Source organism: Vicugna pacos, chromosome 9, assembly GCF_048564905.1.
Source record: "Vicugna pacos chromosome 9, VicPac4, whole genome shotgun sequence".
NCBI lineage: Eukaryota > Metazoa > Chordata > Mammalia > Artiodactyla > Camelidae > Vicugna > Vicugna pacos.
The window spans coordinates 77,430,015-77,449,554 of NC_132995.1; the positions used below are offsets into that span (position 1 = coordinate 77,430,015).

At 50.2% G+C, this 19,540-nt stretch overlaps 1 protein-coding gene across 7 annotated transcripts in view; it reads right to left on the reverse strand.

Annotated features, from left to right (window-relative positions):
- LRRC8D (leucine rich repeat containing 8 VRAC subunit D) overlaps window positions 1-19,540 on the reverse strand; it is a 92,795-nt gene that overhangs the window by 63,958 nt on the left and 9,297 nt on the right. For 5 of the 7 annotated variants that reach the window (XM_072968278.1, XM_072968275.1, XM_072968276.1 and 2 more), the window contains exons 2-3: window positions 8,294-8,347; window positions 7,894-8,040 (exon numbers count right to left, since the gene is read on the reverse strand). The exons of 1 other annotated variant lie outside the window; for it this stretch is intronic. The gene's annotated coding sequence lies outside the window, so the exon portion shown is untranslated. Of the gene's footprint in view, window positions 1-4,429; window positions 4,454-7,893; window positions 8,041-8,293; window positions 8,348-19,540 lie in introns of those variants that run through there. One more of the 7 variants, XM_072968281.1, reaches the window with a different exon arrangement.

Here is a 19,540-nt window from a genome sequence, read left to right on the forward strand (position 1 = left end):
TCTGCCTCCAAAACACAAACGCCAGTCACCACGACACACGGAGCCCAAGCCTGTACACGGACAGGTGTGTGCGCAGGCCGCCCCCACTTCTCAAGCCCCACTCCCTCCTCCCTCCAGAGCCCTCTGGCTGCCACCTGAACACCTAGTTGCCAGATCCAGTCTCCCATTTTCAGTCTCCACCTGACTTTCCCGTGCCCTCGGACAGGCCTGACAGCTCTTCCCTACTTGCTCCTGGGCGGTGGGGCAAGTTGCTCTCCCGAGCTTTAGACAACTTATCTGGCAAAGACAAGGGCGATAAGCACTTCAGGGAGCACTGCTGTGAAGATCCTATGATGTAACACACGGGAACAGCACGACGCCCCGGTGCTCGGCACCACTACCGTCCGCGTGGGTGGGTCTTCCTGGCCCCCTTCTCCCTCCCCTTCCTCTGCCTGCGGGGTCTCTGGGCCGTGGGCACCCCTGGGGACCTCACACATGCGTGGCTGCAGCCGTCAGTCCCAGTACCTCCCCGACAGGTCTGCAGCCCTGACTTCTCTCCGGGCTCCCGGCCGCTCCAGGTCAGCAGAACGCCTCCAGCTGGACTCGCTCTTCTCCCTCCAAGCCCGCTCCTCCGTGTTCCCCTCCGACCAGTGCCGCCTTCGCAGAGCGACTCTCCCCAGCCAGAAACACCAGGAGCCGTCTCCCTTCTTCCCTCTTACCCTCTCCCGCCTCCCACCAACCAGCACCAGTTCCTTCCCCTCAGTGATTCCCACCCGCCCCACCATCACTTCGTTGGGGTCCTCATTATTTTCCCCTGGATTACTTTAGCAGCCCTTGGCCTTCTCCCCGCCTGCTTTCTGCATAACTTAAGACAGTGATTTAAGCACTTATTGCACCTTTGATGATCCCACAACGCTGCCAGGAAGAGGGCTACACTTCCAGAAATAGCATGCCTGGCCCTTGACAGGGCTGGAGCAAGAATCTGAACCAAGAGGCACCTCCCGCCCCTTCCCCGCTCTGCACCACGAGTCTCTGCTCCTGTCCCTCTTCCTTGGTGCTCCTCATGCTGAGCCCTTCCGCGCTCTGAACCGGGGCTGTTTCTTCTGTTCTCTCCTTTCTGCTCAGCCTGGTAAATAGTCCTGACCCTCAAACACCCAGCACCTGCTCTGTGTACTGTTTCCTCAAAACCGAAGAGCAAATCGCGCCCTCCTGTGTGCCCCGCTCTCCACCACTACTGATTACAATGTATCGCTGTAAAGTACTTCCATCCTCAATTCCAGTTAATAATTTACGTGCCTGTCTTCTGAGGGCAGGCACTGTGTCACACTCACACAGTGTCTTCAGGATTTGAGCACTGGGACTGCAGGCAGGAGGGCGGAGATCAGGGAACTAAGACTTAACAGTCCGGAGCTCAGGGAATGGCTGTTGAGTGAATGAGGCAGCGTGGCTGTCAATTACGTCAGAATAACTGAGTGAGAGGGGAGGCTGGTGAGACAGGCGGACCTGACAGCCGGTGAGGTGAGCACAGAGGAGCCAGAATGAAGGACGGAAAACATGGCACCGATCAGGTCCTCTCCTGAGGACGCACGTTCCGTCAGGCCTGGGGCTGTGACCGGCAAACCCAGGTGAGTATCTAACAGCTCCTGCTTAACAGGAGAACAAGTCCCACAGCTCAAGGGCACTGGTTGAGAGGCAAGTTGTGGACTGTAGAACATTCTGCATTATCACTTTATCAGGCTCTGTGCAAGCTCAGTAAATGTCAGTAGTTAGCCTGCAGCCCTCTCCTACATCCATAAAGCTCCTGGAGAACTGCAGACAGAAGAAAAACAAATAAACAGAGCCCATCGCCCATATAACCCTAGCACCGAGGGCCCAGAGGAACCACGTCATGCAGTATCTATTTTGTGGCCAAAATTTGTCCCCTGCAATAATTTATGTATAATAAGCCATGTTATGCACAACATGCCATCATCCCACACACTAAGGAAAAAGTACACTGTATTCTGCCAAGGCATGTAAGTGCCCACTTATCAAATGAAGCAACCTAGCATCCAGTGTGGCAAGCATCGGAGACTGAGGAGGAATGAGACCCAGGGAACTGGGAACGGAGCGAGGCAAAGTAAACTCGGAGAAAACCAAGCTGAAACTGGCAATGTGTTCCCGATAATAAAAGGAACATCTATAATTAACAGGCTTTCAAGCATATTCAGCCCTGGAAGATGGCGTCACACCTCATAAAACATTCATTTAAGAGCCATATACCAGGAGTGCACACCCTCATTACAGAGGCACGTGCAGAGCACTGAAGGAGCAAGAGAGGGCTCCAAAGTGAGACCCCCACTGCCCTCCAGAGAGCCCACACGTGAAAGGGAGCCAGAATTGCTAAAGATAAAAATAATAATAATAAAATGGAATGTTAAGACTAAAGTAAATTATGTTACTAAATAAATAAGGACTGTTCCCAGAGGAGTAAACACATTTCTAGAAAACAAATCTGCAGGTACAGAGTTAACACACATGCAAAAAAGAACAAGAAAGCCAACTCACAATAACCTAGAATATTTGTGAACTTTTAAATTTGTACCAATCATGCTAATAAGATCAACTCATATAAATGTACGTGTAACAAGATAAGGCATATTTCAAAACCACAGTAATTTAAAAAGTGAATCAATGACCCAGGAACGCACAAGTAAGCCACTGGGACAAAACAGAGACCGCAGAAAGAGATCTGCATAAATGTGCACCCAGGTGCTGGAGGCGGCCCCGCAAACCTGCGGCGAAGGAGGGGATCACTCGGTAAACAGTACCGAGGAAACTGGCTCACAACGTGAACAGTTTTCTAAAAATAAAAACGAATTTACGCCTCAGACCTTAAACTCCAAATTGTTTTAAAGACGTAAGAGAGTAAACCCATGAAGCTAAAAATGGGAGGAGAGATTATGTTGTGAGCCCCGAATAGGGGAAGAGTTCTTAAATGACTCAAAATGCACAGACCACAATAATGTCAAGAACTGGTGGGTAAGAAAAGATTTCGTTGCTGCTAATGAAAGGCACACAAAGGTAGCAGACGAGCGAAGTACTTGGGAACGGGGCTCACAGCAGCCACAGCTAACAAGGGGTAATTTACAGAACACACAAGGGTTCCACAAGAATTCCTTCAACGAACGCTCCCAAGAACAAGGCAGGAGGTCTGATTCACAGAAAAGGGAAACTAAACCAGGAAATGAAGAGAGGCTTCACCTCATCTGCCATCACAGAAGGGCGAAATCAACTATGAGCCAGAACAACCATCTATCAGGTTAGCGAAAATCAGGAAACTCGTTAAAAGAAACGGAAGCACCGACCGTGCAGTCCTGGTGGGCGCGCGAGGCCGCACTGCGCGCGGACAGCGCGCCCGAGAACCCCTCCGCAGCAGAGCCCGTGTACTCGTGCCCCCGGGGGACAAAGCGCACACATGCCGCCCGGCAGCCAAGACACGTACAAACATGTGGGCCTTTCCATGTCCCTGTTCCTGAAGTCTGCATGTCCTGTCTGGTTTTCACTTAACCTTTGCTGAAAAGCAGCAGATGTAATGACAGAAACCGTTTAGCCGGGGGACGGACACACCCGGATCGAGGCCGGCCTCGGCTGTCCGTGCAACCTGGGTAAGCGGCAATCTGCACTCGCCTCGGTTTCTTTACCTATAAAACAGGGGTGTTACCCACCCTGCACACCACCAGGAAGGTCAGAGATGATGCATGCAAAGCATTCAGTAAACGGAAGTGATTTTTTTTAAACCAGAAGTAGGAGCGTCACGCCCTGACCCAGACAGATTCTGGCGCTGAGCTCAGTCCCTCTCAGACAGAACGCCAAAGCCACAGCAAGAGACGGGGAACCAGAGACAGATTCAGCGTGGACTTACCCGCCGGTCTCCCACTCGGCGGGGCAGGGTAAGTAACCTCTCTCCTTCCGTATACTCATTGAAAACTGTCAAGGTCAAGGCTGGGGAGGCTCTTTTAGCTCCGGGAAATGCACGGGAGGCTGCGGCTGGTGGCCGTCATGACCGTGGTGCCCCTGCGACGGGCGTCGGAGTCCCGATGCCACAAACATCAGGAAGGGGAACTCACACACGGCAGGGAGAACGCTCTTAGAGGAGCTCGGTTATCCACGACCGAGTGAGGTAACTGCAGGGCCTGAAGGCTGACCATGACAACAGTGAACCCGGAGACAGACTCAGACCCAAGGTCAGGACTTACACGTCAACTGCTTAACACACAACGCGGAGGAAGCATTCCAGCCGGCAGCCTTCGTAGCCTGGTGGCTGGTGTCCCTCCGCGCCACCACCCCTGCATCTTCGCCTGGAGCAGCTGCTTCTCTTTGGTCCTGAGTCCCGGCCTGTGGACTTCGGGACCCTGGCAGAGAGCTGCAGGCGGAACCCTGCGCCACACACACACGTCCTACTACTTACAAACACGGGAAGATGCTGTGGTCCTTGTTTCCGGTGCACGTGCAGCGGAGTAATCTTAAACAGTAACCGCGACACTAAATATGAGCAATCATCAGAAGTAAGAAGTGAAACTCTAAAAAGTCAAAAAAAAATCTTTGAAATCTTTCAGTATTAAATGAAAGTGCAGCACCGATTTCTGCAAAGGCTGAGAATCACTGCTTTAAAGTTTACAATTTCCAACTGAAGTTAGTTTTTATTTCATAATAGACATGAAGGGAAAAGAAGGGGGGGTTGAAAAAAATGAAAATCCCAGCACACATTTATCTCCACTCCTCGGCCTCTCCCGACCATAAACGTTTCCTTGGCATTTAACATCAAAGCTAGCTACCCTTTCATTCTTAGCTCACTTGCCCCTGCACCTGTTCAGAACAGCAGCGGCAATGCACTGTGTGTTAGGAAAATACGCATGTGTCGTTCCATTCCTCATTTACGGAAGAAAAGATCACTCATTTTATTTCTCTTTCCTCCCCCCTCCCATCCCCCCAACCTTCTGATGCTTGAACACAATTCTACACAGGAGAAGTTTTAGATCACTGTAGATACTCCAATCGGCGAAGAGAAAATAAATATTTTATCTAGCATCTCCTGGTGAAAATGTACTCTGAGTTTTAATTTATATTCTTTTCGATGCAACATAAAACCTCAGCTAAAGAGAGGCTCAGCTTTAAACACTGCAAAAATAAGAAAAATAAACTTTTTTCCATCTGGGAGTATCACAAAGATATTTAATACACAAAATGTATATGGGTTTTCCCATGTCTTTCCATAATACGAGCTTTTCAGTAAGTTATCCTGAACTGGGGTGGGGAGGCTGGGGGCTAGGTATGGTGGTCGTGCAGTATGTGGGGAGAGTCATACACGTCATTTATTAATTTGTTAACTTACTTCTTTTCTGGCATGTAAACTGTCCTGGAGTAACCAGAAGTGTTGTTTTTTATTCTAAAGAGTTAAACTTTGCTAATCTGACCCTTCAAAAAGATACCGTTCCCTAAGATCTGACATCAGACATCTGTAAATTAAAATACGCCATCAGGATTTTGACAGCAGGAGACAAATCACAATGACGCCAACACAGCTACACGTAGCCACGAACACAGAGTAAGTGTGAATTTCAAACATGGAAAAAAACAAAACAACAAAACCCCTGGAGCTCTGGGTAGAGACGAATGGGAAAAGACCGGAGCGTCAGGTAAAGGCCGTCTCGATCAGCACGGGTCAGCTCTCTTCTGCAACGGCGAAGACCGCCCGCGTCAGCACCGCCATCTCTTCCGCAAGCAGCGCTTTCCAGGTCACGAGAGCCACGCGCCTACATCGTAAGACTCTTGTTCACGTCCCAGCATGTCCATTTACTAACGTGACCGCTGACAAGTCACATTTTATCAGACTCAGTTTCCCCTCCATAAAATGGAACAAATGAATCCTATTTTACCAGGCTGTTAAAAGGAGTAATAAATTATAAATGAGATACAGAAGATGTGTTCTGTAAGCAGAAAATGAAGATCCAAAGGCCAGTTACCATTATTCCTGGGTTATTAAGTAATTATTGTCAAATTCTGCTAGGGTGGGAGTAAATCCTGTTCCTAAACAGGGGACAAGTTTGGGAGGTCACAAAGGCTGTTCTGTTTCATCCTGAAACAGTGACAGTTGCTGATGAGAGTCCTCAAGTAAATTAGTGAACCAGGGGGCCAGGAGCACACCTGGGCATAAAAATACAGGCAAAACACTACGGCTGCACAGGCCTTCCAAGAGTCTCTCTTAATGGCTTGTTTCCACTTTTAATCCCATGATGCATTTGGCAAGAAGAGGTATAAACACAGACATCTCACAATTAAACTCAAATTTAAGAAGTCCACATCTACTTATCTAGGAAAAGATGAAGCTCACTGCTCGGTGCTCATGGTGTATCTTGCCTACTTAAGGTGAATGCAATTGTGCCAGTTACTAATATTATCACAATGCTCAAAGCTGCTGTATTTTAGGGGAGATTAAAGTTCTGAAGGACTCCTGGAATACTGGGATCTTATCATTCAAATTACCTCCATGCTGCCAACAGGAGAAAGAAGGCAGGGAGGAGGCAGTACAAGTTTACCAGGCTGAGTACCTACAAAGGATTTTCCTTTCAAAGCAAAATTAATGATGTAGTAACTGTTTTATAATAAAACCTTCAGCATTAGAGTGGTATAGTCAGCGTACAACACCATGAGTTTAAATTCTACAACTAACCCTGCTTCTGGAGGGACTCTGGGCACCAACAAGGTGAGGGGCTAAGTGCGCACAGTACAGTGATGGAGCACGTCCCCTCCCTGCTCCAGAAGGAGACCCTTCTTCGCAGAATCTCACTTCCCTCCCCTCAGGTCATATGCTCAGATCCCTTCCTCCAAAAGAAAAGGAAAGAAGTTGCTACCAGCTTGAACATCATTCAAACATTTACTTTGAGGCTACAATCTTTCCAACAAACTGATTCTCCTTTACGGTCATACCTCCCCTAGTGTCCCTCCACCAGCTGGACAAACGGAGGTGGAGAAACAAGGCCAGGCTTTCACTGGGGGGACGTCCATCTGATTTAGTCTGCAGAGAGAGGAGGTGCTAGGGAAACGAACAAGTAGAAAGTCTGTGCATAAAACCAGCCTCTGCCTCTAGCATTCTGCTCGCCACCTATAAACTTTTGAGATAGAGCAAGATAAGCTTGTGAAGTCATCATCTCCCTAGTGAATTTGAGAAAAGTCGTTCTCAATTTTACTCTGATGGAAACGGGCATTAAATGAATAAAGCTGTCAGGCTCCTACCTTTAAAAGAACCTCTGTCTCAGCAAGGGAGTCTGGCTAAGAAACCGCGACTGAAGGTAACAAGCCAGACTCCAGACTAAACATGTCCGAATCAGCTGCCCCTATTCCCGGTCACTGCCTTTCCGGTGTGTGTCTGCATCGCCAATTCCCCCAGTTCCGACGGCCCAGCTCCCCCAGAACAGAAAGCCAAGAGCGGGGATCCCTGCTCCAGCGGCTGAGGAGGTGGGAGCTCTGAGCCTAGACACCAAGGCTCTCGCTCCCCTTCCCTCACACTTCACCCTCAGCGCATCCTCTCTCCGCCAGGTCCCCACTCCTCTCACCCTCAGTAACACCCAAGCCACCCACTTATGCAGATAACCCCTGGCCTGGCGAACAAAGGAACAAAGAGCCGTGACTTCGGCGGCAGCAGGAGGAGAGCAGCGGCTGGAGGGGGCGGCTGCGGACTCGGGCAGCCTCCCGCCCGGGGCGAGTGCGAAGCCGGGCAGGTCCCGCGGGCGCCTCGCTGAGCCTCGCGGCCCGGGGCCGACGCGCCCGGCCTGGAGACACCCCCCGGGGGAGAACGCAGCGAGCGCGGCGCGAGCAAGGAAGCGCACGCGAGCCGGGCTGCTGCAGCGCGCCCGCCCGGCGCCCGCCCCGCACCTGGACCAGGCGGCCACCGCGCTCGCTCGGGGCGCGCTCCTCTCCGGGGACTGGCTTCCGGCGGGCTCCGCGGGCTGGAAGCGGCGTCGCGCGGGCTTCACTCCTCCATCGCGGGCCGGCGGCGCGTCACGGGCAGCCGTGCACTTCCTGTTTGAAACAACAGCGAGAGAAAGAGCGAGAGCCACCCGCGCGCTGGCGCTGGCCGGGCGGAGAGGCGCGCGGGCCGCGGGGGAGGGCGGGCGGGCGAGGCGCCCGGCGCTGTCCCCGCGGGCGGCCCGCGCCCTGGGGCCCGCGAGGCGGCAGCCGGGCCCGGCCTCCCCCTGCCGGCGGCCTCGCCCGCGCGCACGGGCGGCCCTTCCGCTCCCAGCCCCCGCCCGGGCCCTCCCCGCCCCGCGCCTACCTAGTCAGCCACACGCCGTCTGCCTGCCGCGGTTTTCCTCCTTTCGTCTTCTTCCTGCCCTCGGGGGAAGCAAAAAAAGGCTGAGGGAGGGTATAAAGACAAGATCGCGCCTTTCCAGGGGAGAGGAAGCTGGATTTGTGCAAAAATTTAAAGTTAAGAGCCACATCCCAGTTACCCACTACCGCTCAGCAGCCGAGAACTTCGGGATGGGAAATGACTTGTCTCGCGCCTGGGTGACTCAAAGGGAGAGCGTGCACACAGTGGCCGCGAACTGCCACCAAAAAAAAAAAAAGAAAAAAAAAAAAAGAAAAAGAAAAACGAAAGAACTGTTCTGGGCTCCTAGGATGTCTCTGCTGGGATGCTTGCCCACACAGAGCCCTAAGATTTCTACATACCAACTCCACCCCAAAGACGACGGCATACTGCCTTCTTCCAGAAAGCAGTTACTCCTCTGTGCCTCTAAGAATCACACAGCAGTTCCAAAGTTCTGGGTTTATGCAGAACTTAGGTGAACCTTAGGGCAGCGTTTAAAAGGCAGTGACAGATGGTTTCAGAATCTGCCACGTGCAGAGCATGCCTGCTCTAGGAGTTTGCTCACGCTGCCTTTGCAGCGAGTTTCTGGGCTTCCAGGTGTGGACAGCTTCATCTGCACCCTGCCGGCCCCTGCCCACGAGTCTGTCGGGTTACAACACTCACACAGGACTGCCTCTGATAAGTGGCTCCTTTTATCATCAAGGTGATGCCTGAAAGAGTTATTCCTGTTTCAAAACTCAACATGGAGACTAGACCATAAAGCAAGCTTCTTCTACATAGAAAGATAAATTTTGACTGAAGTAGAAAAAAACTGATGGACATTAAGCTCTGGCTCAGCGTTAGCATCTCATTTTAACCTCCTCTTAGTCTTTACATTTCCCAACAGACCTGCAAACAGTCCTATTCTCATATTCCCAACTGAGGAAACAGGGTCAGAAAAGTTAAGTAACTGTCCTGATGTCTCAGCTAGAAAGTGGTCAGATGGAGAACTGAAGAAGAGGTCTTTCCTGAGCATAAAACCTGGGCCATTTCCTCAACACTCCACTAATTCTCAAGACAAGAGTGACTTCTCTGAGAAAAGCCAAGCCCGGCGGCCGTCTGTGAGCCGTCCCTTCGCCTCCAGACGAGCCTGCAGGCCCCACGCTACCACTCTGCTGAACTAGCGAGGCTCCCGACCCACCTGAATCCTGCGCAGCTGGACTGCTCAGTCAGAGGATGCTGTGCTCTTCCCCACTGTCCGCTGCTGGCTCCAGCAGCCTTCTCAGAATTACTCGGTGGCAAAAGTTCAGAAGGTACCAGGACAGCCACTCACGTGCCGAGGGACAAAGTCTGTCCAGCTCAGTTCTTAATCAGCTGACTAGTGTTTGTTCCCTGAATTCTTTTTCTCTAACAGGATCTTTTCAAAAAGAAGGGAAAAAGCAAACAGACAAAAACTGCACACACACAAAAATGCACAGCCTCTGCTTCCAGTGAAACCTGAAATCTCTCACTTTCCATTTCCTTCTGCTTTAGTGCTTCGTTCACACTCACCTGTCAGCAGCACACTGCTGTTAGCTTCCCGACAAGCCAAGAAACAAAGCATGCATTAAGTGATTAAGACCTTGGCGAGGGTGAGGGCCCAGGCACTTGGGGAGAGAGTAACACTCTGCATCCTAAACCCACACAGTGCTGTGTGTCAGGAGGAAGCTGGCGCTTCTGTCCTGTCTCCAGATGAGCTGCATCGCACTCGCCCGTCCCACCACCTCACTCAGCAGTGCAGACTCTGGAGCTGCAGAGCGTGCAGGAGAGGGGCGAGGGCAGTTCCAGAGGACAGCAGGGACTGGGCTGGACCAGGGCAGGGACTCACTCCCGTCCCTCAGGGCTCAGTACCAGAGACCTCCTGGGGAGGGGTCTTAGCGTCCTTTTAGGTCCGGCTCTGCCTCTGTTGCCACCTTTTTCCTTCCCCGGGCCCCTGCCTGCCCTGGACCTGTCGACTCCTCATTTCCTCTTACAGACTTCTTCCAGAAGCACTGCCGTTTCTTCCCCATAAAGTGCCTGGTGGGAGGGAGGGAGGAGGGCATTAAACTCAAACTTCTCTCCTGTCTCTGATTTAGGGGAGAAAAAGAACTGTCAATAATTACAATGTTTTGGATACAATTCTGTTTTAAAATATCTCTTGGAATCCATGCTTTCATTCCTGTTACTCATTAAATATCCAACAGCTCAGAAGGAAAACTTCTAAAGAAAAATGAAATTCTTCAGAAAAAGCAAAGGAAACATGCTGTAACTAACCTGTATGGATCTCAACGTTCGTAGTTTGGCTAATACACCGCCATTTAGGTTGCACCCGCCCCGACATCCATATATCCTGACAATTGCAAGGCCTAAGCACCGCGTCGTGATTCCCACAGCTCAGCTAGTCCCCCGCCCCTTCTGTATTTCATGGAAAAGTGTTTCTTCCTGACCACTGTCAAGCAGAGAAAAATATTAAAATCACAACCTCATAAAAAGAGAAAAAAAATGCTCCCAGAATGGCACAAATGACACCACAAAAAATAAAACTGATTTAGGAAAAACACTGGAGGTTCATTTTGCAAGTCTCCACTCCCTAAGTACAGCAGTCCATGGATGAAAAGCACTTTCGGAGGCTCCAAATCAAGTATCGAGAGACACCTTTCCTGAAGACTAACGGGTGTGGAGGAGGAGACAATAAACTCATATCCCAAAATGCTGTTGCGCATCTTCCCTCATTTTAAAAGAGAGTGACCTTACTCTGTTGATTAAAAAGTGTCTGCCACACAATTTTTCTGTGTAAGGATTCTTGGCCATTATTACAGCAGGATTTCTGCAAACAAACAGAAAGATGACAAGCTATCGGTTACCTAAGAGACTGCCTCTCTGTCCCAGCAGCCTTCGCAGTAGCGCCCCTGTCTCCAGCCTCACTTCCAGGGCAGCACACGCACCAGGCTTTTCTGTGAAGGGCTCTGGCACTCACACTCCCCTCCTGGCCTCGGCAGAACTCGGGCCATGGCTTTCAAGGAAGATGTCCTCAGAGCCAACTGGCCGGCTTGACTGGCATTTACCCACAGAGGGCTATTAGCCGTCTTCAGGGAGCCAGCATGTCGTTTCCCGTGGCAAAACACGTAGAAAGGGGAAGCACATCACCTTTTCAAGAAAATCTGCCTGCAGAGCGAGCCCAGGCTCCCTGTGGGCACAGTTCTGGTCCTGAGCAAGTCGAGAAGGAGAGCACGGAGAGCGGCAGCCTGCAGCGAGACGCTGGGCACCAGCCACACGCCAGAAACACAGGCCAGCACGGCCGCCGGCCTGAGCTCCGAGGTCCCTCAGCTCAGTGCTTCCACACACACACACACCGACTCACCCACCTGGCCAGAGCAGGTCACACGTGCACAGGACCCGCACGTGCCCAGCCTCCCCGAGTTCCCAGGGCGGACTCTGTGGGGAGGAGCCGTGGTCGCTGTGTTAGGGGTGGAGCGCACGCCTGCCAAGTCCCTTCTCTCAAAGCAGCAGTTATTGGAGCTCAAACTCCCCCTGGGTCTGCTCCTCCTCTATAACTGAAGAGAAGTGAGTGGGTGCATTTTGGCCGTGGAGTTACTACCCTGTGCTGCACACCTTTCGCTCAGAAGAATCTCACTTTTAACACAACCTGGAACGTTCTCCCTCACTGCATCATGACACTTCATCGCCTGGCCAAGCTTCTGTGAAGTGTGAACTATAAACATGTATTTGCAACAGGTCAACTGATTTTCACACCCTAGTAATGTGTGGATATAAATTATTGTTAAATTATTTTATTATAAATAAAAATACATTTTATATAAATATAAAAAATTAAATGTTCTTTAGGTGGCAGCTGAAAAGTAGTTAATAAAATAATAAATCAGACTGTGAAGGACAAAATCTTAATACATGTTTTTCCAAGTTTCCTCTTTCATTCTTTAGTTAGTACATGAATATATACGTAAAGTGTGCCATGATGACTGATGTACTGTGATTTAGTGAGCATAAATATGAAGGGTTAGCAAGAAGCCATAAGGATTTGACTAAATGCCAAAACCTGTACGTAAATTAAGAGCATTCAAACTGTCCCGGCACAGACTGCTAGTGATGAACAGTCTTGAGTTATTTACCGACTGTTAATCATGGTGTGTATTGTGTAGACTAAACACTGTCCTATAAGACGTTTTTCTTAAGAAGGCATGTTTTGTCTATTCATCTTCTATAGTGGGTATTTCTGCTTCCTTACTGAAAAAAGGTTTTTAATTCTCTTTGGACATCCATTTAAAAATAATGCATTAAAAATCCAACAACTTAAAAGAATTTGTCTTAACAAGTCAAATAAATAAAATGTTCATTATTAAGAAAATAACGTTCTTGAAAGAATTTTAAAAATATATAAACATTTGTATAATTACACATCAGAAAGTGGCAAAATATATGAGCTGATAGGGAGTAAGTCCCACATCACTGTCCGCTGAGCACATCATCAATTCTCAATTATCTGTTACAACGGCGTCCTAAGGAAGAAAAGCAATTTACAAGCAACTTGAGGAGGCAAAGATGGACAGTTTGATTTTCCTTTCCTTCCCTTTGCCTGCAGTGGAGTGACTAAAGCAAAAAATGTGAAAGAAAAACAAAGTGCCTGCAAAATCCAGAAAAGCTATTACAAACCTTTAAAAGATTATTCATCAATTTTTAAACTAAACCTAGCTAAACAAATTCCAACCACTTTGTTCCTGACAACAACTCTATCAGGCAGGAACTACCATTGCCTCCATCTTACAGACCAGGAAACAGACACAGGCCCTTAAGCAACCTGCCTGAGTAGCACCGCCAGCAAAGCCCAGAACTCGGCAGCTGGCTGCCCACCGCCCACCCTGACCCTGCGCTTCGCCACCGCCGGGGCGCAGCTGGCCCGGGCTCGCTGTCTGCGGCGTGCAAGTTCACGGGGAGCAGCCCCATGACTCGGCAGGAGGGGAGGACTGAAAGGCTCAGACGCTTTCCTCTCTGCAGCAAGAATGTAACCACTGGTTGCACAGGGTCAAGGATGCAGGTCCTGCTACATGTTACTGAATAAACGAATACTGAAAAGAAAGGAACAGAGATTTGCTGCAAAGTCAGGAAGGAGGGCTGCTGCCTTTCTTCGACCAGAATCCTCGACTGCAAGGCTCCAGGTTTGCCTGGCTCAGGTCACCTGAACTGGCAAGGGAAGGGAATGCCATGAACTCCCCATGCTTTGATCTTGATAAAGCATTTGATACGGTGTCCCAGACAATCAGGATCACTAAATCCACTGAAACTTACGTGGCTATAAGAACCACACAGGAGTTAAGCAGGCTGGGGAGAAAAAAACCAGACTGGAAACATCCACCAGTGGATGAAGAAAAGGGCCACAAGGAACAGTATTCAATCTGTATTCAAAAGTAACTTAGAAATTGTTCACATTGTTATAATCAAATTTGCGCAAAACATTAATTTGGGGAGGTGTGATAAAGGGCAAATGAGGGCAAGCCAATTGACTTAGTTAAATTAACAGAGTGGTGAAGAAAAACAAGACGTTCGGTCTCATTTTTGTGCTCTCTTTAATTTTCAGGGAGGGGCTGAGGATGCCACTGGGAGGGAACTGCCTCTGGACCTGAGATGCCAAGGCTGAGCTAAGTGAAGTAAGCAGTAGCAAACTGGAAATGTTTACGATCTTAGGCCCCTCGGTCTGAACTCAAAAAAGCATGATTCTATTATTCCACACGCCAGCAGTAAAGTTCCATGGGAAACAGTATTTCTTTCAACAAGAAGACTTTGTTAGCAAAACTCAAAGCAATGAAGGGGCTCAAAGGCTGAATTTAGAGGTCAGATGAAAAAGTCAGTGGTGTATGTATAATCTGGCCCCACTACAAATATGCCGCACAGGCAGAAGGTCATGAGAATGATTTGCAAACACACGGCAGGATAAAGGACAGCGGAGAAGGAAGAGCAAAGAGAGCTGAAACTTGGACTAACATTATTTTTTTAAGCATAAATTACAATTTCTAATTTTTTTAATGTTGAGAAATCACTTCTCCCTTGGTAGAACTATTTGCCTTCCCAGCAAAAATTATACTTTAAAAGTTGAGTAGTTGATTTAGAACTCAAGAAACGGAAGTAAGAGAGGTCTGTGACATCTGGGAAAAAAAAAAATGGCCTAACTTCACGCTGGGTCCCAGGAAACACAAGTGAGCATCGTTTCCCGCATCTCCCAGAGACTGAAGACCTGAGCCGTCAGCCCTGCGGCCACCACGCTGCGGGCGGCGGACTCTGCAGCTTGAGCTCTATGAGGGGCTGTCGATGAAGGGACAGTCACCACGGAAGCCCCACATGTTATGTTGCTTCCTTCAAACTACGCCCTCCAAAAAAGGGAGCGGGGTGCTTAGCACAAAGGCAAACAAATTAGAGCGATACTGAATTCCAGACATGAATGGGAACATGGATGTGCAAGTGATGATGCCATGAGATTATTTAATATCTCAGAGAATCAAAGCAGACGATAAAGTCTAAATAGACAGACTTCCCCAAGGTTTGGTTGCCAGCCCCCTCCTATGGTTTAGAACTCATCCGCACAAGGACAAACTCACAGCCAGCCTCAGAATGCCTACAGCACTATTCCCTTATCTGACGGCACTCTGAATCCCCCACGGGCTTTTAAACACAGTGTCTCCTGGGGAGTGCAGGTGGGGTGGAGTGTTCCCAGAATCTGTATGTTTAAGAAGCTCCCGGTGACCCTAGCTGCAGCCTGGTCGGGGCACCTCTGCTGCAGACACCCTGCTCCTTTCTTGACTCCAGAATCAGCGACGGACGCCAGAGACTAGAGCAAAGGATTTCCCTTCCCAAGAACCTTTAATGGAATAACCTTCAAAGGCAATGGAATGAAGTCCAAATTCCTTAGCAGAACGCTTGAGGCCCTCTGTGATCTGTCCCAAACTACTTTCTGCCCTCCTCCCCTCCACATCCCTGACTCTGTCACAGTATCATTCCCCAAACACATCACATGCTGCTTTTATGTCTCCCGACGCTCCCTCAGCTCCCCTACCCTTTCCCTACCACACACCCTCTTTCTCATCCTTCAAGGCCAGGCTGCCAAGTTATTTTTCTTTGTGAAATCTTCTCTGATCTTTCTAGTCAAAATGTCCAAAAAACCAAATGTCCAAAAACCTCAGCTCCTGCAGAAATTACAGTATACGTGGCACGCTGCACTGAATTACATGCTGGTTCTGCCGGAAAGCAGGGCACATCTTCCTCATCTCTCCCACTGTGGATGAGAGACAGCTCCTCCAGGTACTCACGCACACTGTCACCCTTGGCAGGTTATTTCAACGCTTTGAGTCTCAATTTTGTAATCTTTGAATGAGACACTCAAAAAGCAATCCCCACCTTCACGACTGCCGTGAGGATGAAACACAGAATGCGTCCGGCCCACCGCGGACGCCTGAGGTGCACCTACGCGGGTGCTGCTGTTAGGGTCGTTTATCTGCCGTCTGTTCCCCAGCCTGCGAGGCTGCACTGCGGACATGCAGACACGTAAGTGCTCAAAAGCATCTGCTTCCACTCAAAAAAGTAAAAAGCACTTGATTTCAAAGTAATAAACAGTGATTTCTTAAAGCCCTTTCTCCTTGCCCGATTTTGTCCTGTTACGAAGGGCATTTCACAATATTTCTATTGAGAAGTCACCTCTTAATCCCTTCTTTCCTTCAAAAATCAATGTACAAAATTCTAACAGACGAGCCCTGTCTGTCCCTCCCACTCCAACTTGGCTTTTTGCTTTGAACTACAGTAACTGCCTGCAGCCACAGTGTCGCTGCCCAGAGAATTGCCGGCTTCACCCTCACAACAAATGGCACTTTGTAGGCAAACTGGAGGCGAGCCCAAAGCAGGAGGGAGGAAAACCAAGGAAAAGGGGTTTGGGCCAAGAACTGGGTCGACACCCACATCACCGTCCACACTGCAATGCAGGTAAGGAGAGGACTGGAGATCAGAGACGTTCAGGTCGACGCAAAGCCTCCTGACGGCCCCCACGCATCCCAGGCGCCACTCGCCCACGGGGAGGACTGCCCAGGCTCACAAAGGACACGCCGGTCCCCAGCCGCCCAACACACACGGCCACCCCGTCCATGAGACACCGTCATGTGCAAGAGCTTCTCGTCCAGACTCTCAGCAAACCAGTCCCACTGGTTTCATCCCCTCCACCACCTGCAGGGGACGAAACCCAGGTCTTAAGAAACGCAAGGTCACACGGTGGGCAGGGAAGAGAGCCGGACCAGAAGGCAGGATCTCCCGCCGCCCTCCCGCCGCCCTCGGGGAGGCGTGAAAGGCCACCCTGAGTCTCAGAGGCTCGCCAGATCCACCAGCTGTGAAGGTGAAGGTAAAGCGCCCGTGCTCCTAAGACAGTTCTGGTGCCAAGAGTGGGGCCGCCACGGCGTCGCGGCCCCGCCTGCAGCCCCAGGAACGGCGGGCCGTCTGGTGTCGGCAGCGCTCCAGGCAGCGGGCCCCTCGGCTCTCCCCTCCCGACGGAGGCTGTCTCCTGACACCGCGGTTTGTTTGGTCGGTTTGAGGAGCAGGCATTAGGGAAGGAGGAGGACTTTTTCTTTTTTTGAATCAAACTCTGGTCCTGAGTTTAGAGCTGAGGTGATGGGAAAAGCACAGGAAGTTTCTAAAAACCACGTGTGATCCTTGCTGTGAGAAGAGCACAGAGGCCAAAGCACAGCCTCCAAAGCAGGGCCTCTGAGCCGCGCCCGCCCGGGCTCCCGCCTCGGCTCTGCCCTGGGAGCTCCGCGGCCCCGAGGCCCTCCGCCGCTCGTGGCGGCGGGAGCGGGGCCTCTGCGTCCCCCGCTCACAGCGGGCCGTGCTGAGGGACACCCGAGCTATACGCGTAAAGGGCTCCAAGCAGCGCCAGGCACATGCAAGTGTCTCCTATTGTTATTTCCAGGCTGGATGCGTCTCTACAATTGTGTTCTCTTTACAGTGTATTTTATAAGGTTAAAGAAGACTTCTTGTACAATTCGTTAATCCGTAATGCCCCAAACCCGCACAAAGATTATTTACAAGTTTCACTTCCTGACAGGATTTTCCAGGACTTCCATCTGTGGACTGGAGTCCCTGGAAGAACAAACAGTGGAATCTGAAGAATCTTCCTCCTTCCCAGTAACAGTGCAAGCAAGTGTGCGCCCACCCCTCAGTTCTACACGCGGGCTTCCACACTGAGAAAAACAGAACAAGACAAAGACCCTTTATTGCAGAAAACTGACACAGGGGAGCATTCTTTAAATGCACTTTATATTCTGAGAGCAACCAACATGTTAAAGATTTAAAGCTACACCAGCTGAGAAAGACGGGGTTCGAATCGCACGGGGATGGCAGTCCTCAGGGCTGGGATGAGACCTGCTGATGCATCGAAAGGTTTCTTTCCCAGAAAACGCTGGAATTCCAGGAACAGTGTGCCATACTTGGGTTGATTAAGAGAAAAATGGTTTTAAAAATCCCCTCTCGGGTCAGAAGTCTAGACGCAGCCAGTAACAGCGGTCTGCTAAAACACCACTGCTCTTCTTCCAGAGGGCGCACGGCCGACAGATTATACTCGGACAATGAAGGACTCTCCCCAGAAGGGCAGGTAAAACTAAGACAGGGGCCCTAGAAGGAAGGGTCACAGTACAGCTCTGCGGTCATGCCCTCCCAAGGGCGCCCAGACAGGAGAGGGGCTCAAACTCAGTCTGCACGGCTCTCCCAGCAGCGCAGCATGCCCTGGGGAGGGCAGATACAGCTAACGTCACCCAGAGGGGCTGTGGGCACGCGGCTCCAAGTGTGCTTAGCACACCAGCCCCCAAAGCAAAACAAGCTGGTGCCCAGAGCTACCTGGGAGCTGGGGGCCACCACACGTAGGAGGCTACGCGCACACTCCCTCAAACGATGCTGTGGTTGGGGGCGCGGTGGGGGGAAGGCTGTTGGTTTGCACAATGGAAACATTTTCAGCGTGATGTCAGCTGTTCCCTAGTCCCCTCTTCCTTTCCTCACTCCGTACTCTCCTTTCCCAACACAAACCCCTTCTTTTCCTTCTCGCTCCAATTCTCCTTTTGCAGAAGCCACAACACAAGCTAATGTGCACACCCGGGATGGCAAAGCGGCAGCCCAGCGCCCACCCACACAGATTCTGCACTAGTTCTAAATATTTATCGGGTCACAATTTTCCCTTCTCCTGCAAGGACTCCTCTTTCCTCCTCTTCTCTTCCCGACCACATCCACATCCCCCTTAATATATACAGAAATCGTCCTCTTCTCTTTCCTCAGCCCACCGTGGGTCTCTGTCCCTGGGCCTGCCTGCCACCCACACCCACGTGCTCTCCTCCAGCTTCCTTCCCCATGCTCCACTCCACCTGTCTCTCCCTGATTCCATTACTCCTTTGGGCAGGAAACCCCTTCAAATGCATCCACTCCAGTCACAATGCACCAAATTTAAAGGGCAGAAATTGTTACCATTACAAGTGTGTGTGTCAGGGGAGGGGAGCGCGGTACACAAAACCATGACATCAAGGTTTGATTTCTTTCAACCTTTTAAAAGTGTATTATTGCTTTTATTCAAACCCTGTGCCTCTGCTTACCGAGCTGAAGGGCTGTCCACCTCTAAGGGCCTGCACTTGCAGGCTGCATCCAGTCCACAAAGCTGTTTTGTTCAGTCTGCTCAGAAAGTTCTTATTTAAAATGTTGAGTTAGCTGATCTTTCAAAATCAGGAGAATTTTAACTAATCCAGATTTCTGGCTTACAGTGAAAAATCAGAAGATCTGTCAAGACTGCCCCATATTTCCATATGGCAACAATTGAACAGATCTGTTAAACAGGCCCCTTTAGGCAGGACCTGCATTTTCTAGTTCAGCCCGGGGCCACCCCCCCCCCAGTTCCTCCTGATCACCTGGCCCCGAGGCTGAGCACCAGCTGCCATCGATCTTCTCCACTTCAGGCAGGATTTGGTGTGTGTCTGAGGCCTCCAACCCCAGGCCACAGCGAGTATCCGACCCTAATTCTCTCTCTCCATCTCTGGTTAGTGCAGAAATTAACAGATGTACTTATAAAGTTTCTGCTTGGTACAGAATTTTCCAGGTACAAAAAAATTTATAAGGAAAAGGACTTAGCACTAAGTAGTAAGGAAAATGCCCCGTAATAGAGAAATACTTGAAAAGGACTAAGTTAAAGAGAGG